General features: G+C 30.8%; 1 long non-coding RNA gene and 1 other non-coding gene across 2 annotated transcripts in view; both read left to right on the plus strand.

The window, feature by feature from the left end:
• The first annotated feature begins 602 nt into the window (after positions 1-602).
• Positions 603-21981, plus strand: LOC113372291. The gene is made up of 3 exons (XR_003366750.1): positions 603-716; positions 1262-1313; positions 21852-21981. It is a non-coding gene; the product is annotated as an uncharacterized LOC113372291 (long non-coding RNA).
• A 941-nt stretch (positions 21982-22922) lies between these two features.
• The window catches only part of LOC113374106, a 3699-nt gene continuing 2980 nt past the window's right edge, over positions 22923-23641 (plus strand). Inside the window, exon 1 of the ribosomal RNA XR_003366954.1 lies at positions 22923-23641. This exon is cut by the window's right edge and continues 2980 nt beyond it. This is a non-coding gene — a ribosomal RNA (large subunit ribosomal RNA).

Here is a 23641-nt window from a genome sequence, read left to right on the forward strand (position 1 = left end):
TACATATTTATTGTAACATTTTACAAGTTTTCACATTAAATTCTCATCAATTTTATTGATTGTACCTGAAAGTTTATGCATATTGTTTTAGGCAAAAATACTCACGCCTAGTTTGGTTTTTGTATTGAAAGCTTTACACTTACATTTTTGAAAATATTCGTAAATATAAATATAAATTTACTAATTTTAACAAACCTTAAAAAGTACTATAATTTAAATAACCATCATTTTTTGTAATCTGTTCAAGTAACCAATTGTGTCGTGGTTTGGCAAAATATCGATTATTTCTATAAATTAAATTTTATGATGCAAAATTATGTTCTATAATTATCTACATAATAGAATAATAATAACTTACGTTATATGGTACTGACCACAGATAATTGTCTGAAAGGTATTTTATAGTTTTTATTAAGTATTTAAGGAAGCTAGTGTCTTTCTAATTAATATTCTTCTCTTTTCAGGCAAATTAATCATGATGTATTTGTAAATCATCAGTTTATAAATCATCGCATGTGTTGTGCAGTGTTTATTTCTCATTTTAGTTAATTTTTATTATTTTCCTAATTAGTAATTTAGTCATGTAGTGTATTTCAGTTCCAGTGAAGTTATTTATTTAGTGGTCATTTAGTGTAGTTTATTTAGTGAAGTGTCAAAAATTGAGGTTAGCTGTTATCCAGGTTTTCCCGAAACCGCTCTCTTCTGGAAATCGAGAGGTAAGTTATAATATTAACAAATTCAGATAAAAAAAATATTTGTCCTAATTTACTATAACATCAATATAAATTTATTATAATAGGAATTTATAAATTTAAATAATAAAACAACACTGAATTCGTATTACTCTTTTCGTATTGATATGTCACATGCAGTTAGATTTGTCTATCGGCAAGTTGCTGATTATGTTCAATAATTACTTAAATTTGTTATAAATTATAAATAAAAACGAATATTTAATTCGAATTCGTCTTTTTGAGCTCTTTTCATTCATCTGTCACATGCTAAATGTTGTATGAAATTAGCCTTTTGGCAAGTTGCACATTATTCTTTCAATTAGTATTAATATTTAACCATTATAGTATAAATAAAAAGAAGCATGAAATTCATATTTCTCTTCACAAGTCCTATTTATTAATATATCACATGCAAAATAATATTCTAGATTTGCCTGTCGGCAAGTTGCTATACTTGTACTTAATTTAGACCTAGATAATCAGACCTGTTATTTGTTGTATGTTTAACAAATGTGTTTTTTTCGCAGACAACAAATTGGTAATCTCGATGTTTCAGAAGAATCGGTGATTTGAATAAAGGTCAGTTATTTTTTATTAGATTCTAGGCATGCTTTTGAATAAAATAATCGCGGAAATTAATTGCGTTAATTAATTCAATTAATTGACGAATTAAGTTCGTCACCGCAGTAAAATTTTAGGATTTCAGCGTCATTATGATTTTTATTTTAATATGTCGTTAATAAAAGTTGTAAATACAAGGAAAACAATCGTACGGCAGGTAACTTGTTTCATTACTTTATTACTGATTTTGATTACGTAAGTAGTTGATCTTGAAAAGAGTAAAATTATATCCAGTTAGTTCGTTAAATTTTGAATATTTTGTTTATAGTTTGGAGGATTGGTAATTTCTGAGCTGTTTTGGTTTAAAAGTCTTTCTGATAGTTTTATTCATCACCATCACAAGTTAGAAAGCCATCCCAATTCACTTGTTGCTCCGCTTCTTCTTGCGCCATGATTTAGAAGACTTTAAAAATTATGGCTTATTAATTTAATCCAATGAGTTTTATCAAATAGTAATTACCCACTGGGGTAAATAGTATATAAAATATGTATACTATACTATATGATATATACTATATATCATATGTAAATAATGTTAATCAAAATAATTTATAGAATGTTTTTATGTTTTGATGATTATTAATAAAAGAGAAAAAAAAGATAATTTTATTCCATTGCCTTTTCGATAATATATCAGATCTGTTCTAGTTCTTTGACTTTTCAATTATTTTTTTCATAAATAATAAACAAAAACAGGAACTTAATTCGCATTCCTCTTTCCATTAAAATGCCCCATGTTGATTTGAGATTTGCCTATAGGCAAGTTGCTAATTAGGTTCAAGTAATACTTTTCTGTATAAAGATTGTTATCTATAATAAGGCGGCAGAGGCAAATTATTAAAATTGCAAATAGTGCTAAATTTGTCATTTTGTTGGTACTATAGTTTGATGAACTATATATTTATCCAGAAAATGCGAACATTTAAACTTTTTAAATAAACAATATTTTTTATTAACAAAAATGATTATGTTTACTACAATCGCTTCTTTTTCTTTTTCATTATGTCTATATGTCAGGGGACGCCATAGTACTCCCCCCAAAATAAAAATTGACGGCTATATGTCAAAAGAAAAGTTAATTTTACGTCATATGTTAAACGTAACTTTCTTCTTTGGAGTCTTCTTAGTTGGTTTCGTTGGTGATGGTCTGTGATGTGAATTCGAATCTGATTTGCAATCAGTATCTGACTTGTTAATGTAAGCGGGTTTTAATCTTTCTGCAGTGAAGTTCTTTTCAGTCCCATTTTTGCGGAATTTGTAGATCCGGTCAGTAACTCGCTCTAAAATTTCATAAGGCCCACTGTAATGTGGTTCTAGAGGCTTGCGGACATGATTTGCCCTGAGGAATACATGTGTACATGTGTCCATATCTTTCAAAATAAACATTTTGCCCTTGTTGTGATGAGCAGTAGGAGTTGGTTTCAATGCACACATGATTCGGCGATGATTATCTAAAAATACTTGTAGAATTGTTGACTTATCAGATACATTGATAAAATCACCTGGAAGTCTCAACGTAGTTCCGGAGACCATTTCTGCTGGTGATGTTTTTATGTCTTCCCTAAATGAGTCTCGTAGACCAAGTAGCACGAAAGGTAGTATCTTGATCCACGGTTCAGTGGAACACATCAAAGCAGCTTTCTGCAACACATCAAAGTCCTATGCCATCGCTCCACGAATCCATTAGCCTGAGGGTGGTAAGCTGTTGTACGTGTCTTCTTCGCTCCAACTGCCTGAGCCAAAGACTTGAATAGAGCAGACTCAAATTGAGTGCACGTAAATAACTCTTGTGTGACTGTATCAGCTGTGACATCTCTGAGCGGTATAGCTTCTGGCCATCTTGTGAACATGTCTATAATTGTTAAACAATATGAGAAACCATTAGTATTTGGTAAGTGAATGATATCAATATGGATATGAGAAAATCTTTCATCAGGTACAGGAATGTGTATAGGATTGAAACGGTTGTGTTTGTGGACTTTCAACTTTTGACAGGAGATGCATTGGCGAGTCCAAGTAGTAATATCCTTTCCAGGTCATACATATCGTTTGCGGACTTCTCTGGATGTAGTCTTGCACTCTTTCTCTGCATGAGAAATACCATGTATTACATCAAATGCAGTTTTGCGGAGTTTCTGTGGAAGATAAGGTTTGACAAAATTAGATTCTATATTACAATATTATATTGGAAAACCATCCAATGTCAATTTGTGGAGTTTCAATGATGTTTCTCCATCAAGTAATTTTTTCAATTCTGGGTCTAAATTCTGCTCAATGCTTATCTCCTTAGCTGACAGTTTCGTTGACATTTCTATTGTATTAATTCTTGAGAGAGTGTCTGCTACAATGTTTTCATCACCTTTCACATACACAATTTCAGTGAAGAACTGGGAAATGTATTCTAATTGTCGTCTCTGTCTATCTGAAGCCTTTTCAAGTTTTTGCTGAAATGCATATGTGATTGGCTTGTGATCAGTCTTGTTTTATTGCAGCAAATATGCCAAGTAGCTTTCGATCATATGTTGAATACTTCTGTTCTGTTGTTGTTAGTTTTCTAGAGATGAAACCGATGGGTTGCCAGGCACCATTTTCTTCCTGCTCCAGAGTAGCACCAATAGCTGTTGTAGAGGCATCCGTGACCAAGCAAATGTTGGATGAAGCATCTGGATATCGAAGTAGTGCTGCATTTTCAAGTGCTTTCTTAATGTCATCAGAAGCCTTAAGAGATTCTGGGTTCCAGACAATTGGAGTTTTGTCCTTCTTTACTGAACTTCGTAGATAATTGTTTAAGGGTGGTTGTATTCTTGCTGCCTTTGGTACTGACTTCCTGTAGTAGTTCACCATTCCTAGAAACCTGCGTAGTTCCAGAACTGTGGTTGGTTGTGGAAAGTCTAAAATTTTGTTTACTCGGTGTGTTGATGGAGAATAGCCATTCGCACTAAGCTTGTATCCCAGAAAATCTACTTCATCCTTGCCCATGACGCATTTCTCAATGTTGATGACAAGTGAGTGTTCTTGAAGTCGCTCAAACACAATTTCAAGGTGACGATGATGCTCTTCGACACTCTCAGACATGACTAGGATGTCATCCACGTATATGAACACTAAGTCAATATCTTAAAAAATGTGATTTATATATTGCTGGATAGTCTGAGTAGCATTTTTCAATCCAACCGGCATGCAGAGATACTCAAATAATCTCCGTGGGCTTATAATGGCTGTCTTCTGAATGTCCTCTTCATGCATCGGAACTTGATGATAAGCTTTGGCGAGGTCCAATATAGAGAATATTTTTTCCCATGTAATGCTGGAAAAACATCCTGAATTAATAGTGGAAGATACTTATCAGGTAATGTGCTCGCATTCAGTTGCTTGTAGTCACCGCAAAGTCTATATGTTCCGTTCTTCTTAGGCACTTATTAATAGGGCTTGCCCACGGACTGCTTGATGGTCCTAACATGCCCCTGTTTAGGAGATTTTGAATTTTGGATTTTGCTGCTATAGCTTTTTTACCGAAAATCTTCCTAAACCTGGCAGCAACTGGTAGACCTGTTGTAGAGATTCTGTGCGCAAAAGGAGACTGCTTAATAGTTAATTTGTGTGGTTCATTAGTGAGAGATACATATTTTGTTAGTAGATTCTTGAACGGTTGCTTGGGATCTATTGTGGAGATGTTGATATTATCAGCTTTCAGAACTTTCTCATAAGAGGTTAAGCCTCTAGAGGAATCAATCAATATCTTGCCTCTCAGATCTATGAGCAAATTGTAGTGGCTTAGCAAGTCTGCACCGATTATGGCTGTTGCCACGTCTGCTATAGTGAACTGCCAAGTGAAGGGTGTGCGCAGCGAAAGGTCCAGCTCAAGAGTCCGCTTTCCATAGGTGGATATTCGACTGGAATTAGCTGAATACAGAACAAGCTCTTCCTTGGCACCACCGTTTGCAAATTTGCTAGCTGGAAGTATTAAGAGAACAGAGCCAGAGTCAATAAGAAATCGTATTCTGGATTTCTGTCTGTTATACTTAATCGGAGCTCTGAACAGCCAGAAATTGTATCACCATCATTGCATGCAGCTCCTAATGTTGATGGTGATGTTGGTTTTCCGGATTTAAGAAGGCACGGTTCTATGCACTTTTTGACCTTTTCTCCAAACCTATTGTGGTAATAACATACATGCGATTTGGTAGGTGTTTTTGCCTTTTTTGCCTGTTGCTTGAGTGGTTACTGGATCTTTTGCTTTCGCTGTTGTCTCTAGGACCCTGTTTTAAGCTTTCGATCTCTGATGTGAGATCATTTATTTTTCTACATAATGCAATCAGAAGTTCTTGCGTATGATCCGTTTCGTAACCTTGGGCTACTTTTGAAGGCGTAGATGTTGCAAGCATTATTGTATTTTTTATAGTATACCTCAGTTAAAATTTTAGCTCGTGTTCTTTGCTTTGTGGGAGTCACCAATTATATGGATCGGTGCTCACCAATTACATAGATGCATTTCTTGCTCACGATCAAGTCACATGTAAATTAATGCACATGTATTTCACTTTTGGCGTGTTTTTTATTTGCGTTCGGAGTCACCATTTATATAGTTTGATGAACTATATATTTATTCAGAAAATGCGAACATTTAAACTTTTTAGATAAACAATATTTTTTATTGACAAAAATAACAAAAGATGATTATGATTACTACGATCACTTCTGTTTCTTTTTAATTATGTCTAGATGACGCCATAATATCTTCACATTTCAATAGTTGATTTTGGAACATTTGGATATTTTCACGCGTGTGTATGTGTATATTGATGTATATGAAATCAAAACAATAGTTTAGCATTCTTCTAGAAACATTTGTTTCATCTTGTTTTTTTTTTTAAATTGCAAGTGGAGATAATTTGTCTTTTGATATCTTCATACTTTAATAGCTGACTTTGTAGTGTTTTGAAAAAATTGGATATTTTTGTGTGTTTGTGAGTATGTATGTATATCGATGTGGAATCATATCAATACAGTTTTGAATTCTTCCAGAAACGTTTGTTTTCACGTTGTTGTTTCAAAATTACAAATAGTGCTGAATATGTTTTTTGACACCTCCAGAAATATTTGTTCTGTATTTTGTAATTGTTTTGTATATTAGTTTTGTCAAAGGCTTCATGTTGCTAAATTATGTTGTTTTATTTCAATATTTATAATCTGCAATTCTGCTGTGACATATCCAAATTATAGCACTGTCTTAACTGTGTTCTATGTTTTACTGGAGTTTACCATAGAACAAAATTTTAAAATTAAAAGTTTTACTAAATCAAGTTCAAAATCCGTATTCCTCTTTTCAAACTCTTACCGATAGGTCATATGCTATATGTTGTTCGAGATTTGCCTATCGGCAAGTTTCTGTTCTACTATTCAGTTTCCCAGTCATCAAATCATCCTTAAAGTTTAAAAATTATGTTTAAATCTTTTTAAACACATGCTTTGGAATATTCGTTTTTGGATTTAGGTGTCGCAAAAAATTAGTTTAAAGTGAAACTTCTTAGGTTATTCAATAATCGAAAAACGAGTCAGCCTAAATATAAATAAAAATAAGTAATAATAATTGAAAAAATTTTATTGATGTGTCACATGCTAAATGTTGTTCGAAGTTTTCCTATCGGCAAGTTGCTATTCTGCTTTCAGTTTCACGTTCATCTAAAATACTTTGATCGTCTCTAAATGTTTTAGAATATCTCCTTTTGGATTTAGGGCTCGCAAAGAATGATGTTTGAAGTAAAACTTTTTAGGCTATTCGACAAACGAGCGAGCCTAAATATAAACAAAAATGAATACTAAATTTGCATTCCTCTCTTCGAACCCTTTTTGTAACATGTGTCACATGATGAATGTTTCTCGAGATTTGCCTATCGGCAAGTTCCTTTTCTAGTATTTGTATTAGACCTGGAATAAGATTTATTTTGAAAAGTATGACGAATGTACTCGTCAAAATATTTGCCACTTTTCCATGACGATCAATGACGTCAATGAAAGTTAACTAGTTAATATACTTCTGTTTCTGAACACACTCCGAATTTTTGAATCACATTAGGGGCGTAACTACCATCGTATCAACCGGATCAAAAACACGGGGCCCCCGAGCAAGAGGGGCCCCCAACGAGCGCAAAACAACAATTTTTCAAGAAATTGAATAATTTAAACGTAGGTTACATTTCCTTTTGTTATCGCGAGGTATTGAACTTCAACTTGTAAACTAACGCTTTAAGAGAATTTATTTTTGCTGCAATATTTCTGCAAGCTCTAGCAATCAAATCAATTAGTAAAGCACGTCTGATAAGCTAATATTCTTGTGTAGAAAGGAACAAATCTATAAAATTAATCCAGTTTATACATTCTTTATCGAAAATTGGAATTTCGAATTTTTATAGTGATATTAATAGCATCTTTATATTTGTTTTTTTAACTTCCCGTAGGGCAAGTTATAGTAATCGCAAAAAAATCGAAAATGAAAATTTTTATATATCTTTACGTTTCAAAGGTTTCTGAACATTTTGGCATAGCTTAGAAAAAATGGATGTATGTGTGTGTGTGTGTGTGTGTGTGTGTGTATGTATGTATGTACGTGTGTGTATGTATGTGCGGATACAAATTTTCGTCGACGATTTCGGGAACACGGATCAACCGATTTGAATAATTCAAAAAACATTCGATTTGTATTGATAAGGAGACGTGCTGATTAGTTTTTGGCAAAGGCAGGTCTAGCCGTTCCGAAGATACGGGGCAAAAAGTGCCGAAAATGGTAACTCAGTTTTTAAGAGAACGGAGCGTCCGATTTAAATAATTCAAAAAACATTTCACTTGTATTGACAAGATGAAGAATCGATAAAATTTTCATGAAGGTAGGTCTAGCGGTTTTGGAAATATGGAGGAAAAAGTAAAAAAATGAGCCATTTGGCGGTCAAAAATGATCATTGGACATATGCACATCAAATTATCAAATATTTTATAGAGATTTTAACAATAAGTATACATTCTGTTAACATTCCTATGGGTTCCGTACCAATGCTTATGCGTTAGACAGCGACGCGGCGCTTACGCGCTTTATATTTTGTCCCTATGCAGATAAAGCAGTACGATTGCTTTGAAAAAAAGTTCAGATCTTCCACAATATGTCAAAATAAAGAAAAAAAAATTTTTTTTCAAAAAAAAATTTTTTTCAAAAAAAAAATATTTTTTTTTTTTTTTTTTTGAATTTTTTTTTTATTAAAAAGTTATTTTTTGTCCAATTTATAGTTTCTCAAAAATCTTATTTTTTCAAAGTAATTTTTTTTCAAAAATGTTAATCGTTTTTAAAAAAATAATAATTTTTGGTACGGGAAGTTCCAGCAATTTGCCTTAAGGCACGATGCCTTAATTGCCTTAAGACAGAATTCCACTTACAGCTAGTTACTATTTGAATTATCTGCATGACGCGTAAGTTTAAGAGTTAGATTTTGATAAATATAATCAAATATAGTTGATTTATAAATAATTTTCAAATTTCTATCTTCAAATTATTGGTTTCATTTCTGAAACTTTACAACATACCAAATGAATTACAAAAAAATAGTATTTTATTAAGTAATTTTTTGAATAGACTGAGAATTAAGATATAAAAATTTATTGGGTTAGTTTGCTAAAGAAGTCCAAATAATTTGTAAAAAAGAAGGATTGCAATAACTATTTTAAAGAACAAAAGACAAATGATAATGAAGCATTATTATGATGAGTTATCACAAGATGAGAGAATTTTGGACCCAAAATTTTATTTTGATATATACTATTGCTGTTTGGATATATTAATTTTACAAACCAAACAAAAGACATCAAAACCTTCGCGACTTAAGTAGTTACATTTGTCCTTTTAAAATACAGAATTAATAAACGTTCCCAAAAACCTGTCGACTGAATTACTGTAAAGATATCTCATATGATCTTGACCAATTCGTGCTTCTAGAAATAGGTTTGAATACAGAAATCTAAGAATTTCTTTTATATGGTACAATGATGGAGGCAATAGGCTTGCATCCAGTTTTCCCTTCCAGCTACAATCGCAACCGCTGAAAGAACTTTTTAAAATTAAAACTAATTAAAGTTACGTAAAATCTTAAGACAGAAACATCTACAAGACCTGTATGTTCTTATGTAAATTTTTAAGGATCCCTAAATAATTTAGTTTTTCAAAAAAAGGCAAGGAAAGTGTATATATATCTGAAATCATTTGTGAAAAATTCAGAAAACTAGAAAGAATTAGATAAATAAATAATTAGAATGATAAATAAATATTCTTTTAATTTTATGTATTTTTATATTTTATAAAAAAAAAACAAATTTTGATACGGGGCTCCGTCAAGGCACGATACGCCTCTGAATCGCATCTTCAAGAAGTTAATAGGAACTCTACTAACGAGCCAACTGAATTTCGACTCGCTGTAAACAAATGGTCTACAAACAAAAACTGTACAAAATATAAATATCGAACAACATTTAACATCAAGAAAAAGGACTTTACCATTAATACTTTTATCGTAATATCTTATTCTACTTATACTATAACATCTGTACTCAATCCGAAAGAGAAATAGAACTCTACTGACGAGCAAACTTAATTTCAAGGGCAAATTATTAAAACCGCAAATAGTGTGCAAAATTTGTCTTTTGATAGTTACGCATTTTAATAGTTTATCATTTTTATATATTCTTTAGCCTGGAAAGGCAAGTTGCTTGAATTTTCCGGCAAGTGTAAATAAAAATTGAAAGTTTTGAAATTATTACCAAGTTACGAAAGATTAAGCTTCGTATTTCGCTTAAATATTATTGTTATTGTTATTGTATTTTTTCATAAATTTTACATAGTACTTGTGATGAAATTCTATTATGGAATTAAGTATAGCTTTATAAATATAATACAAGTTTCCCTATAGAAATTAATTTTCTACAGAATTTCTGGTAGTTTGTTTGTAAAAATCGTGATTTAAAAACAAGTATAGTATTTACTGTATAAAAATGTTATAAAGTTTGCCTTTTGGCATATTGCATGAACTTCCTCATAGTGTAAGTAATGATCTTATTGAGATTAACCAGTTTTTCAAATTCGTAAAATTCGAATTTCTTCCGACTATTATATTTTCTGCTTAATACATTTTTCCAAAGAGAAATTTTCAGACATTTTAGTCATTTTACATAGTACATGCTATGAGATCTCATTATGGAATTTAGTATATCTACTAAATAAAAACATACTATACTTGTTCCAAACAAATTTAATTTTTAACAGAATTTCTGTATAGTGTTGGAAATCATGATATAGATGCTAGTATAGTTTTTTCTGTGACAAAAATGCTGAAGCACATTTTGCCTTTTGGCAAGTTGCATGAAATTTCTGATACCTGAAATAATCGACTTAATTGAGATTTAGCAGCAAAATTAAGAGTAAACTATTATTTTTTCTACTTCATACATTTTCCTAAACAAAAAAAACTATACTGAATGTCATACAAATATTGAATTTCTTCAAACATTTTGCATAGTACATATGAAATCTTATTACGGATTTTAGTATATAAGTAAATAAAATCATACTATACTTGTTCCCAAAATTTTTAATTTTAATTTTAAAATTTAATTTAATTTAAAATTTTAACAGAAATTGTGCATAGTGTTTTCGTGGAAATCTTGATATAAAAAAATATTAAAGCACGTTTTGCCTTTGGGCAAGTAGCATGAATTTCGACGTTTTCTCAAAAACGGCTGGATCGATTTAAAAAATTTAAAAGCCATTCGATGTATCTCAATAAGGATTATTGTGTGGCTTCTTTATAAATAGCAAAAAAGTGAAAATTTTTTCGTCCACGTTTTAGCCCGCAATTCTGTATCGATTTTGAAAATTCAAAAACCGTTTGAAAGATATTGGTTGGGAATCGTGTTGATTAGTTTTTGGTAGAGATCGTCCGGGCCATTTTTTTGAAATAAAGTGTTAAAAAAATTTTTTTCGAGGATTTTTATGATTATTTTTTTGACGGTAGATACCATAGTCTTATAGATCATACTAAACTATTACGGTTCTATGGCAACTTGTTTTACTTTAAAAATTCGTCAAAGTTTGCAAAAATTAGTTTCGCTTTTTTTGGCATTTGCCAAAATTAGACATTTCATCGACGTTTGTTCAAAAACGCCTGAACCGGTTTCAAAAATTCAAAAGCCATTTGATGTATCTCGATGAGGATTATCTTTTCTCAATTTTATGTGACGATCGGCCGAACCATTTTTTTGCAATTTGAGTGTTAAACTTTTCGTCCACATTTAAGCTCATACTACCCAATCGATTCAAAAAAATCAAAAACTGTTCGAAAGATATTGGTTGGGAATAATGCTGATTAATTTTAGGTGAAAATCTACCGAGCCGTTTTCTTGTAATTATCTGTTGAAAAATTAAGCCGATTTTTATCGAACTTTTTTTGGCGATATATATTATGGTCTTACGACAATTAGTTTAATTTTAAAAATTCATTGAAATTTGAGAAAATCATTAGTTTTTTTGACTTTTGTTAAAATTTAAATTATGTGATTTACTTGGTATAACGATAGAGTACTTGGTTTTAATGAAAATACTAAACCATTGAAGTCCAACGGAAACTGGTTCAATCATAAAAATTGTTGATGTTTGAAAATTTGCTTTTAGAAAATACTTCGAGTTCGTTCGCTTTCAATTATGTCTAATGAATCCACTCGAATGCTTTTAATCACTTATAAATTAATTTACTTTTTATTAATTAAGTCGATTATTTATACATATCGGGAAGTGCATGTAACTTGCCTCAAGGCAAAATACCAATACCAACTAGTTACAAAAGAATTTTTAGACAATATAATAGAAAAAACAAACTATTATGGCAACACAAAAATGAGCAAATATACTGACTAATCAGTGGCATATTCTAAATGCGAGAGAAAGAAAAAGGGGTTGCATTGTCTGTTCTGACAGGAAAGCACCAGATGGGAGGCGGCGAACAACATTTTATTGTAAAACATGTCAAAATCAACCAGCTATGCATTTTGGAAATTGTTTTGAACGTCACCATTCATCAAAATAAATTAATATTATAAATGTGTGTCCTTTAATGACCACAAATTTTTAACTTCCCGTAGGGTAAGTTATAGTAATCGCAAAAAAATCGAAAACAAAAATTTTCATATATCTTTACGTTTCAGAGGTTTCTGAATATTTTGCATACCTTAGAAAAAATGGATGTATGTGTGTGTATGTGTGTGCGGATACAAATTTTTGTCGGCGATTTCGGGAACACGGATGAAGCGATTTGAATAATTCAAAAAACATTCGATTCGTATTGATAAGTAGTGCTGATTAGTTTTTGGCGAGGGCAGGTCTAGCCGTTCCGAAGACATGGGGCAAAAAGTGCTAAAAACAGTAACTCAGATTTTAAGAGAACGGAGCATCCGATTTGACTTGATTTGAAAAACATTTTATTTGTATTAACAAGATGAAAAACTGATCAAATTTTCATAAAAGCAGGTCTAGCGGTTTAGGAGATCTAGTGAAAAAAGTAAAAAAAATGCCATCTGGCGGTCAAAAATGATCATTAGACATATGCACATCAAATTATCAGATATTTTATAGAGATTTTAACAATAAGTATAAATTTTGTTTACATTCTTATGGGTTCTGTACCAATTCTTATCTGTTACACCGCGGCGCGGCGCGGCGCTTACGCGCTTCGATATATTGTCTCTATGCAGTTAAAGCAGCACGATTGCTTTGAGTTTTCTTCAAAAAGTCTTTTCAAAATTTCGAAATAGTTTCTCAAAAATATAATTTTTTCAAAGTAAATTTTTTTCAAAAATGTTAATCTTTTTTAAAAAAAATAATTTTTCAAGTTCCAGCAATTTGCTTTAAGGCACGATGCCATGAGCCCCACTAGTTATCAAACTAATTGCATAACATACACAATGAAATTAAGTTTACAGCCGGTACAGTAGATTGTATTGACATCGGTGCCGTCCCGTAAGTGTTAAATTTTTTGGTTATATTTATATTTTCGATTAAAAATGGATTTGCTAACTTTATAATTTTCTCAACGTTTCAAGTCATTCTAAATCGTTCTATACCGAAATGAGGTATGTGGCTTCGTGTGTATGTTAGTTAAAATTTGATCTTTAAAAACGGTATAGCGATTTCAAAAATTCAAAAACCATTCGATGAAACATGTAAGTGTAAAAACCTAGCGTTCATTGCTAGTCAAGTCGCCATAGTGGTCAACACAATCAGCCGTGTCAATGAAGCATAAAACAGACAAAAATAGAAAGTCATCAGAAATAGCGCCGATTCTATTCATTTTCTTTTTATTAACATCCCGTAGGGTAAGTTAATGTAATCGTCCAAAAATCGAAATTGAAAATTTTTACATTTCTTCACGTTTTGGAGTTTTCTGAACATTTTGGCATACCTCAAAAATTGGATGTGTGTGTACGTTATGTGTGTGTGTGTGTATGTATATATGAATACAATTTTTCGTCCAAGTTTTCGGGCGCACGGATCAACCGATTTGAATGGTTTAAAAAACATGCGATTTCTATTGATTGATAGGGAGATGTGCTGATTAGGTTTTGGCAAAGGCAGGTCTAGCAGTAACGGAGATAAAGAGCAAAGAATGCAGAAAATAGAAATCGAGTTTTTGAGAGAACGGAGCATCCGATTTCAATGATATAAAAAACATTCAAGTGGTAATGATTCGGAAAAGTGGTTATTAGTTTTTAGCAAAGGCTGGCCCATCCATTTCGAAAATACAGAGTTAAATGTGCAAAAAATGGCAGTTTTTGAAAGAACTAAGCGTCTGATTTGAATGATTCAAAAAACTTTCTGCTTGTTTTAACAAAATAATTGATTTTGAAAAAAAATTGTTTCAAATTTTTCTTTCAATTTTTTTTTTCAAAATTTTTTTCTGTATATCGAAAATAATTCAGATCTTATTTTTACTTCTGACCAAAGTTTTAATATACTTTAAACAAATAATTTCAACTTTGCAATTCAGTTTATATAATTCTTATAAATATTAAACAATGTTACAATATTTATAATAATCTATTTGAAAACATTCAATATTCCTCGAACATTTCGTTACGATACGGGAAGTTCCAGCAATTTGCTTTAAGGCACGATGCCATACACCCCACTAGTTAAATTATTATGCCAAAATTACGAGTAAGATTTAAATTTAATCTAACTAAATTCCATACAGACACTGCGTTTATTCAAACATTTCACATAGTACATATAATGAAATCATATAATGAATTTAGTATATCTACATACAAGCTTTTAATACATTTTACATATATACATTTTACTTTCATATAAGTTCTGGATAGTGTGTTGGTGCAAATCTTGATTTAAAAACTTGTATAGTTAATATTCAAATATTAAAAATACTTAAATAATAAAGTGCTTTACTTTATCGTGTAAAAATATTTAGGAGTAAGGGGCTAATGCCAAAAAGACCATACTAATTTTTGCAAACTTTGACAAATTTTTAAAGCTAAACGAGTTGTCGTAGGGCCGTAATATTTTAGTATGATCTAGAAGACTATGTTATCTACCGTCAAAAAAATAATAATAAAAATCGACAAAAATTTTTTTTTTAACACCTTGGCTTGGCCGATCGTCCAATCTCGAAACCCGTCACCAGTAAAATCTTTTACTTCACCGCTTCTGCCAAATAGTAAACATAGAGCACAAAATATTGACCCTTTTTTTTCTGAATATATTAACCACTCTCGACGTTGTATTTCTCCATTTTTCAAAGTCCGTTTGAACAAACTTTCAGAACAAAATCTCGTTTTATCGTTATAAACATTTCTCGAATTTTAAAAATCTGTTACATTATTTGTTGGTATACCGTTTCTAGTTATATAATCTCGTGTTTCATCGTTTAAATTCCAGAAAGAAGGATCATCACTCAATTGAAACGTATCGGTTGCTAATAAATTTTTTTTCGCATCTTTTGATAAAAAAAAATCGACGTCGTTTTGCTTGAATTTGTATCTTCCAATAAAGAAGGTTTTGGTTGTGCTTCTGTATTTTGTGCTGAAGTATCGTTTAATTCCGGCTAAAAACAAAAATATCTTTTTACAACTGATATTAATATATTCATAATTAACTTTCCGTAGAAAAGTTTATAGTAATTGGATATATGTTATATATCTGCATGCTAAATGCTCTCGGAACGTTTTGGCAAAATTTGTTTTTTTTTTGAAAAAAAAAAACATGAAAAAAGCTACTTTTTTATGAAAAAAGCTATGATAGACAAAAATACGATATATCGAAGCGCATAAGCGCCGCTTTGCAGTCTATTTGTTGAATATTGTAAAATTGGTATGGGACCCAGAAATGTTTTCAAAATTTGTACTTCTTATTGAAACTTTTTTTGAACATCTGACAATTTGATGCGATTATGCCAAATCATCATATATTATCGCAAAATGACATTTTCAATACATTTTCACATTATCAAACCTGCCTTCTCAAATTCAATTAATGCTTCAATACGTCAATATAAGTGAAGTAAATTGTGCATAAAATAACGCATTTATTTAAAAAAAAAACTTCGTTTAAAAAAATCGTTTTTTTTTCAAGGTTATTCTTAAAAAAAATACTAACTAGCTGTAAGTGGAATTCTGTCTTAAGGCAATTAGGGCATCGTGCCTTAAGGCAAATTGCTGGAACTTCCCGTACCAAAAATTATTATTTTTTTTAAAACGATTAACATTTTTGAAAAAAAATTACTTTGAAAAAATAAGATTTTTGAGAAACTATAAATTGGACAAAAAATTAGTTCTTTTTGAAAAAAAATTTTTTTAAAAAAATTTTTTTTTTTAAAAAAATTTTTTTTTTGAAAAAAAAATTTTTTTTCTTTATTTTGACATATTGTGGAAGATCTGAACTTTTTTTTCAAAGCAATCGTACTGCTTTAACTACATAGGGACAAAATATAAAACGCGTAAGCGCCGCGTCGCTGTCTAACGCATAAGCATTGGTACGGAACCGATAGGAATGTTAACAAAATGTATACTTATTGTTAAAATCTCTATAAAATGTCTGATAATTTGATGTGCATATGTCTAATGATCATTTTTGACCGCCAAATGGCTCATTTTTTTACTTTTTCCTCTATATCTCCGAAACCGCTGGACCTACCTTCATGAAAGTTGTATCGATTCTTCATCTTGTCAATACAAATAAAATGTTTTTTGAATTATTAAAATCGGACGCTCCGTTCTCTTAAAAACTGAGTTACCGTTTTCGGAACTTTTTGCCCCGTATCTTCGGAACGGCTTGACCTGCCTTTGCCAAAAACTAATCAGCACGTCTCCTTATCAATACGGATCGAATGTTTTTTGAATTATTCAAATCGGTTGATCCGTGTTCCCGAAATCGTCGACGAAAATTTGTATCCGCACATACATACACACACATACATACATACATACACACACACACACGCACACATACACACACACACACACACACACACATACATCCATTTTTTCTAAGGTATGCCAAAATGTTCAGTAACCTCTGAAACGTAAAGATATATAAAAATTTTCATTTTCGATTTTTTTGCGATTACTATAACTTGCCCTACGGGAAGTTAACAAGTAATCAAAATACTTACAACAGATGAACCTAATGCTTACTGATCAACACTTACAAATTTTCTTGAACTTGTGACAGTTCTCATAAAATTAGAAATTGTTGGAATTTTATTCAGTAAACACTCTTGTTTTAAAGATTCTTCTGTTCTCCTTTTACGATATTCTGCACCACTTAGTTTTTTTCGGTATCCACTCATTGTAATTGTAAACTAGCTGTAAGTGGAATTCTGTCTTAAGCCAATTAAGGCATCGTGCCTTAAGGCAAATTGCTGGAACTTCCCGTACCAAAAATTATTATTTTTTTAAAAACGATTAAGATTTTTGAAAAAAAATTACTTTGAAAAAATAAGATTTTTGAGAAACTATAAATTGGACAAAAAATAACTTTTTAATAAAAAAAAAATTTCAAAAAAAAAAAAAAAAATATTTTTTTTTTTGAAAAAAATTTTTTTTTGAAAAAAAATTTTTTTTCTTTATTTTGACATATTGTGGAAGATCTGAACTTTTTTTCAAAGCAATCGTACTGCTTTATCTGCATAGGGACAAAATATAAAGCGCGTAAGCGCCGCGTCGCTGTCTAACGCATAAGCATTGGTACGGAACCCATAGGAATGTTAACAGAATGTATACTTATTGTTAAAATCTCTATAAAATATTTGATAATTTGATGTGCATATGTCCAATGATCATTTTTGACCGCCAAATGGCTCATTTTTTTACTTTTTAACTTCCCGTAGGGTAAGTTATAGTAATCGCAAAAAATCGAAAATGAAAATTTTTATATATCTTTACGTTTCAGAGGTTTCTGAACATTTTGGCATACCTTAGAAAAAATGGATGTATGTGTGTGTGTGTGTGTGTGTGTGTGTGTGTGTATGTATGTGTGTGTATGTATGTGCGGATACAAATTTTCGTCGACGATTTCGGGAACACGGATCAACCGATTTGAATAATTCAAAAAACATTCGATTCGTACTGATAAGGAGACGTGCTGATTAGTTTTTGGCGAAGTTAGGTCTAGCCGTTCCGAAGATACGGGGCAAAAAGTGCCGAAAACGGTAAAACAGTTTTTAAGAGAACGGAGCGTCCGATTTGAATAATTCAAAAAACATTTTACTTGTATTGGCAAGATGAAGAGTTGATAAAATTTTCATGAAGGCAGGTCTAGCAGTTTCGGAGATCTAATGAAAAAAGTAAAAAAAAATGCCATTCGGCGGTTAAAAATGATGATTAGACATATGCACATCAAATTATCAGATATTGTATAGAAATTTTAACAATAAGTATAATTTTTTTTTACATTTCTATGGGTTCCGTACCAATGTTTATGCGTTAGACGGCGGCGCGGCACTTGCGCTGTGACAATTCGTCTCTATGCAGTTCAAGCACTACGATTGCTTTGAAAAAAAGTTCAGAATTTCCAAATATGTCAAAATGAAGAAAACATTTTTCTTTTCAAAAAATAGTTTGTTTTCAAAAAAAAAATTTTTTCTTTCAAAAAAAAATTTTTTTTTTCAAATAAAAATTTTTTTTTCAAAAAAAAGTAATTTTTTGTCATATTCCTAGTTTCTCAATAATTATTTCGAAGTAATTTTTTTTCAAAAATGTTAATCGTTTTTAAAAAAATAATAATTTTTGGTACGGGAAGTTCCCGCAATTTGCCTTAAGGCACGATGCCCTAATTGCCTTAAGACAGAGTTCCACTTACAGCTAGTTCCTCCATATTTCCAAAACCGCTAGACCTACCTTCCTGAAAATTTTATCGATTCTTCATCTTGTCAATACAAGTGAAATGTTTTTTGAATTATTTAAATCGGACGCTCCGTTCTCTTAAAAACTGAGTTACCATTTTCGGCACTTTTTGCCCCGTATCTTCGGAACGGCTAGACCTGCCTTTGCCAAAAACTAATCAGCACGTCTCCTTATCAATACAAATCGAATGTTTTTTGAATTATTCAAATCGGTTGATCCGTGTTCCCGAAATCGTCGACGAAAATTTGTATCCGCACATACATACACACACGTACATACATACATACACACACACACACACACATACATCCATTTTTTCTAAGGTATGCCAAAATGTTCAGAAACCTCTGAAACGTAAAGATATATAAAAATTTTCATTTTCGATTTTTTTGCGATTACTATAACTTGCCCTACGGGAAGTTAATAAACAAAACGCAGCAATTATTTGAGTTTTACGATAACCGTTTAGATGAAGAATTGATCAAATTTTCATGAAGGCAGGTCTAGCGGTTTCGGAGATATGGAGGAAAAACTAAAAAAATGAGCCATTTGGCGGTCAAAAATGATCATTAGACATATGCACATCAAATTATCAGATATTTTATAGAGATTTTAACAATAAGTATATTTTTTTTTACATTTCTATGGGTTCCGTACCAATGCTTATCCGTTGGACGGCGGCGCGGCAGTTGCGCGCTTTGACATTTCGTCTCTATGCAGATAAAGCAGTACGATTGCTTTGAAAAACAGTTCAGAATTTCCAAAAAATGTCAAAATGAAGAAAACATTTTTTTTTCCAAAAAAATTTTGTATTCAAAAAAAAAAAATTTTTTTTCAAAAAAAGTAATTTTTTGTCAAATTTATAGTTTCTCAAAAATCTAATTTTTTCAATGTAAAGTTTTTTCAAAGATGTTAATCTTTTTAAAAAAAAAATAATTTTTGGTACGGGAAGTTCCAGCAATTTGCCTTAAGGCACGATGCCTTAATTGCCTTAAGACAGAATTCCACTTACAGCTAGTTTGATCTTAGATTTATACATTTGTTATTATTTGATTTCAGCCACTTAGCCCCGTGCTTTCCAACCTGTGGTTCGCGCACCCTTAGCGGGGCGCGAGGTTTTTCCAAGAGTGACGTACTGTTTCGAAAATTCTAGCCATTTTTGCGATGCGCGAACGATTTAGATTGCGAATCTAATAAAAAATGCGCCCTCTTTTATTTTTCTAACAATTTCATTTCATAAAAATTTGAATATTTAACTGCTATTATCAGACTACAAATTAATATGCAATATTATGTAAAAATATACATAAAAATTCATTATTTTTTTCACTTTTTATGTATATTTTTACATAATGTTGCATATCAATTTGTAGAGCGCATTTTTTTATTATTAAATTGGGGTGCGCATTGCAAAAATGGTTGGAAACCACTGACTTGAACACGGACAAACACAGTTCACGCATAGCGGGCGAATCCGAGCACTGAAAGTTGTTGTTTTAGGCGATAAAAATCGATTACAATGGTTCTTTATTGGGATATGTTTAGTTTAGATATAAGAGCAGATGAATCATTAATCGTTGCGGTAATAAATTAAACTTGAACGGCATTTGAGATCATGAATAAACACTTAAAAAGTCTTTCTGGATAGCCATCAAGAGACATGTTATTGTTATACGATGTCTGTGTTATTTTTAATAGTTAATGATTACACTCGCCCGTTACGACTTACATTCTATTTTATATAAAACGATCTGTAAATTTATAAAAAAAATCAAGATTAATCCTTGAAATAAATTATCGAGACATTTTATCGGGTTTAAATTTTTTTTGACATTCTGAAAAATTTGCCGCCCCTCGGGCCTCACGGGCCTATGGGGTAATGAAATTGACAGCACTGCTTTGGTGTTCCCTTCGATGAATTCCAAATTTTGGATCTCAATTTGAATAACCTAAATGCAATAATATATAATAATAATATAATTCAGAAAATGTTTTGGTGACACATTATTCACATTAAACCAATAAATACTTTTACAGCACAGCTTTTGAAATACAAAACGCACTGAGCAAACCAATGGTCACTTAAGAATTAATTAAAAACTTAATATGAAATCAAAATAAGCATTCTTATTAACATTTAAAAAATATATATTTTCAATAATAATTAAATTTTAAAATTAAAAGAATAAGAACACTATCTAACACTGAATATAACCTGTTTCAACTAGCCAAAACCATTTGACATATGAGTAGTAATCATCTGTCATTTGAATAATATTGTGTGGGAAAAATTTTCAAATTAAAAATGTAAAGTTTCTACGCGGATTTGAAATAATTTCTCACCTTTTGTACCTTCTCTGGATTGGCACGAATTTTTCAAGACTAAGACTGGCCAAATCGGTCTATCCGTTTTCGAGTTTTACAAAATCATTTGAAAGAGAGATCCATTTTTATATATAAGATATAAAAAATGTTAATACTGTAATTATCCTTAATAAAATTCAATGGTACCAACTCATACTTTGCTATAGATATGAAGTGCTGAACTTAATGCAGTTGATTTTATCTGACAATACTATTAAAACTCTACTAAGACTGTGTTTGAGGAGCAGTTGCTCATTAAATGCCTCGTAGCGGGTGATGCATTCTAAATTCATTGCTGCCTTTGTGTTCTCAGTAACAATAACAGGTATCTCATAGAATGCAAATATATTCTGAAATGAGTTTGAATAAGGTTCGTTTGAACAGCTTCTGGCAAATTGTGAAAAAGCCCAATAAAAAAAAATGCATTATAAAGATAATTGCTCAATTCAAATTGAGTACCTTACTTAATGAATATAGTTAAAAAAAATCATTATTTATTAACATAAATACAACTTATCACACCTAACAGTTGAAGACAAAGTAAATTAGGCAGATACATTATTATATATTATTGAAGATTTAAATAAACGATTATTGCAAATAATGCTAGAGTTATTCAAATTGAACAAACCATATGAATACTTAATATATGATACAAAATTTAATGCAATTTATTTTATATTCCAGTTGAAAGTGATGAAAATGCATCCATAGACTTCACTGTTATGATTTAATAGCACAATTGGAATGATGATTCATCAAATTCCTTCCAGTGAGCGAAGCCTTCCAGATATATTATAGTTCATCCTGTGCCTCCTCTTCAACCATTGTAAAAGGTATTTCATAGAATATAATATTTTAAATGTACTAGTGAATAGGTTTGAGTATCTGTTAAAAAGTTTTGAGCAAACACTGTTTCATTCTTTAATTAAAAAAATAACTATTATTCAAGATTATTGTTTAATCACTGAAGATTATCACAGATGAAATTTGATAAATTATTGGTTCGAATGATTGTTAAAAGTAGTAATATTATCTAAATATGGATGGCGCCAGTATGTTATTGGTTCGAATAATTGCTAAAAGTCATATCTATCGGCACGATGTCAATACTATTATAAACTCACAGAAAAATAAGTATAAACTGTACAAAGATGATAATTATAATGTTGTTTACTAAATTCCTGGCGCCATCTGTGAACGGATATACTTTATTGATGCTGAAAGCAAGGCCCCCTAGATTTCTAGAAGGCCTTGCCACAAATATATATATTAGTGGGTTCCCGATCAAGGCAAATTTTACAATAGAAATTTTTGTTTTTTTTTTTGCCCTGATCGGGACTTGAACCCGACACAGGTTTTTTTTGTCGAATTCAAGAGCTGAGCTGCTACCCACTGAGCTAATCTCAACCGAAACAAAATATATAATATATTAGTAGGTAAACCTGGGCTGGGACCCTCGTTACGGAAGTGTTTTACGCTGGTAAAGTGATAGTGTCTATGGCTGATATATATATATATATATATATATATATATATATATATATATATATATATTATATATATATATATATATATATATATATATATATATGGAATGGTAGAGTCTTGGATTTGTGTATATTTTCTAGAGTTTCGAACAAGAATCCAAAAATAATACAAAATAAAAAACAAGAAAAGTTTTAAAAAAAACAATTTCTTTATTTAATTATTTGTTTATTGTCGACGTTTCGGAACTAGGTACGTTCCATCTTCAGGACATCTGTCAAGAGACATGATCTTGATGAGATTTTAGCAAACAATATGTTTAGGAAAAGAAAATAGATTTTTCTTAAATAATGAATTAAATTGTAAAAAATATAATAATGTACAGAAATATGATAATATGTTCAAAATAAAAATGATAAAAATAAATGAGTGGATTATCAGAACAGGATATTAAACATAATAGAAAAATTTTTTGAAAGTTATGGAAATTTTTTAAGAAAAGGTTGATGACAAAGTTGAATTAATTACCTGTATGTTTGAATATTTGTTAGCACTTTTTCACTAAACAAGCTTTTTTAACAAAAATGATTTTGTGAGTTAATTTTCCGCCGAATAATTAGATTTTGTAAATCAAAATTACTAAAAAATTTGTCTTTTTTAAAATTATTATTTGAAAACACAAATAATATTGTTCTCTGGATGTTGTTCGATTGGCTTTCGAAAATTAACTAAATGAAACTGGTGTGTCCTTTGTAACACGTGTAAACACTTGAACGAGAGATGTGAGATTGTATGTGTGTGTTTTTATATGTCAGGGTGTGAATACTTAAATTGTTGATCTTAAAAGGAAGTCGATATTAATTGTTTGTCAAAAAGTGTAAAAAATTTAAATATGATTATTACATGATTCATATTTAAATTTTTTACACTTTTTGACAAACAATTAATATCGACTTCCTTTTAAGATCAACAATTTAAGTATTCACACC

This window comes from Ctenocephalides felis, unplaced genomic scaffold, assembly GCF_003426905.1.
Source record: "Ctenocephalides felis isolate EL2017-DRISC unplaced genomic scaffold, ASM342690v1 CF-g0.4_SCAFFOLD_01604, whole genome shotgun sequence".
NCBI classification, from domain to species: domain Eukaryota; kingdom Metazoa; phylum Arthropoda; class Insecta; order Siphonaptera; family Pulicidae; genus Ctenocephalides; species Ctenocephalides felis.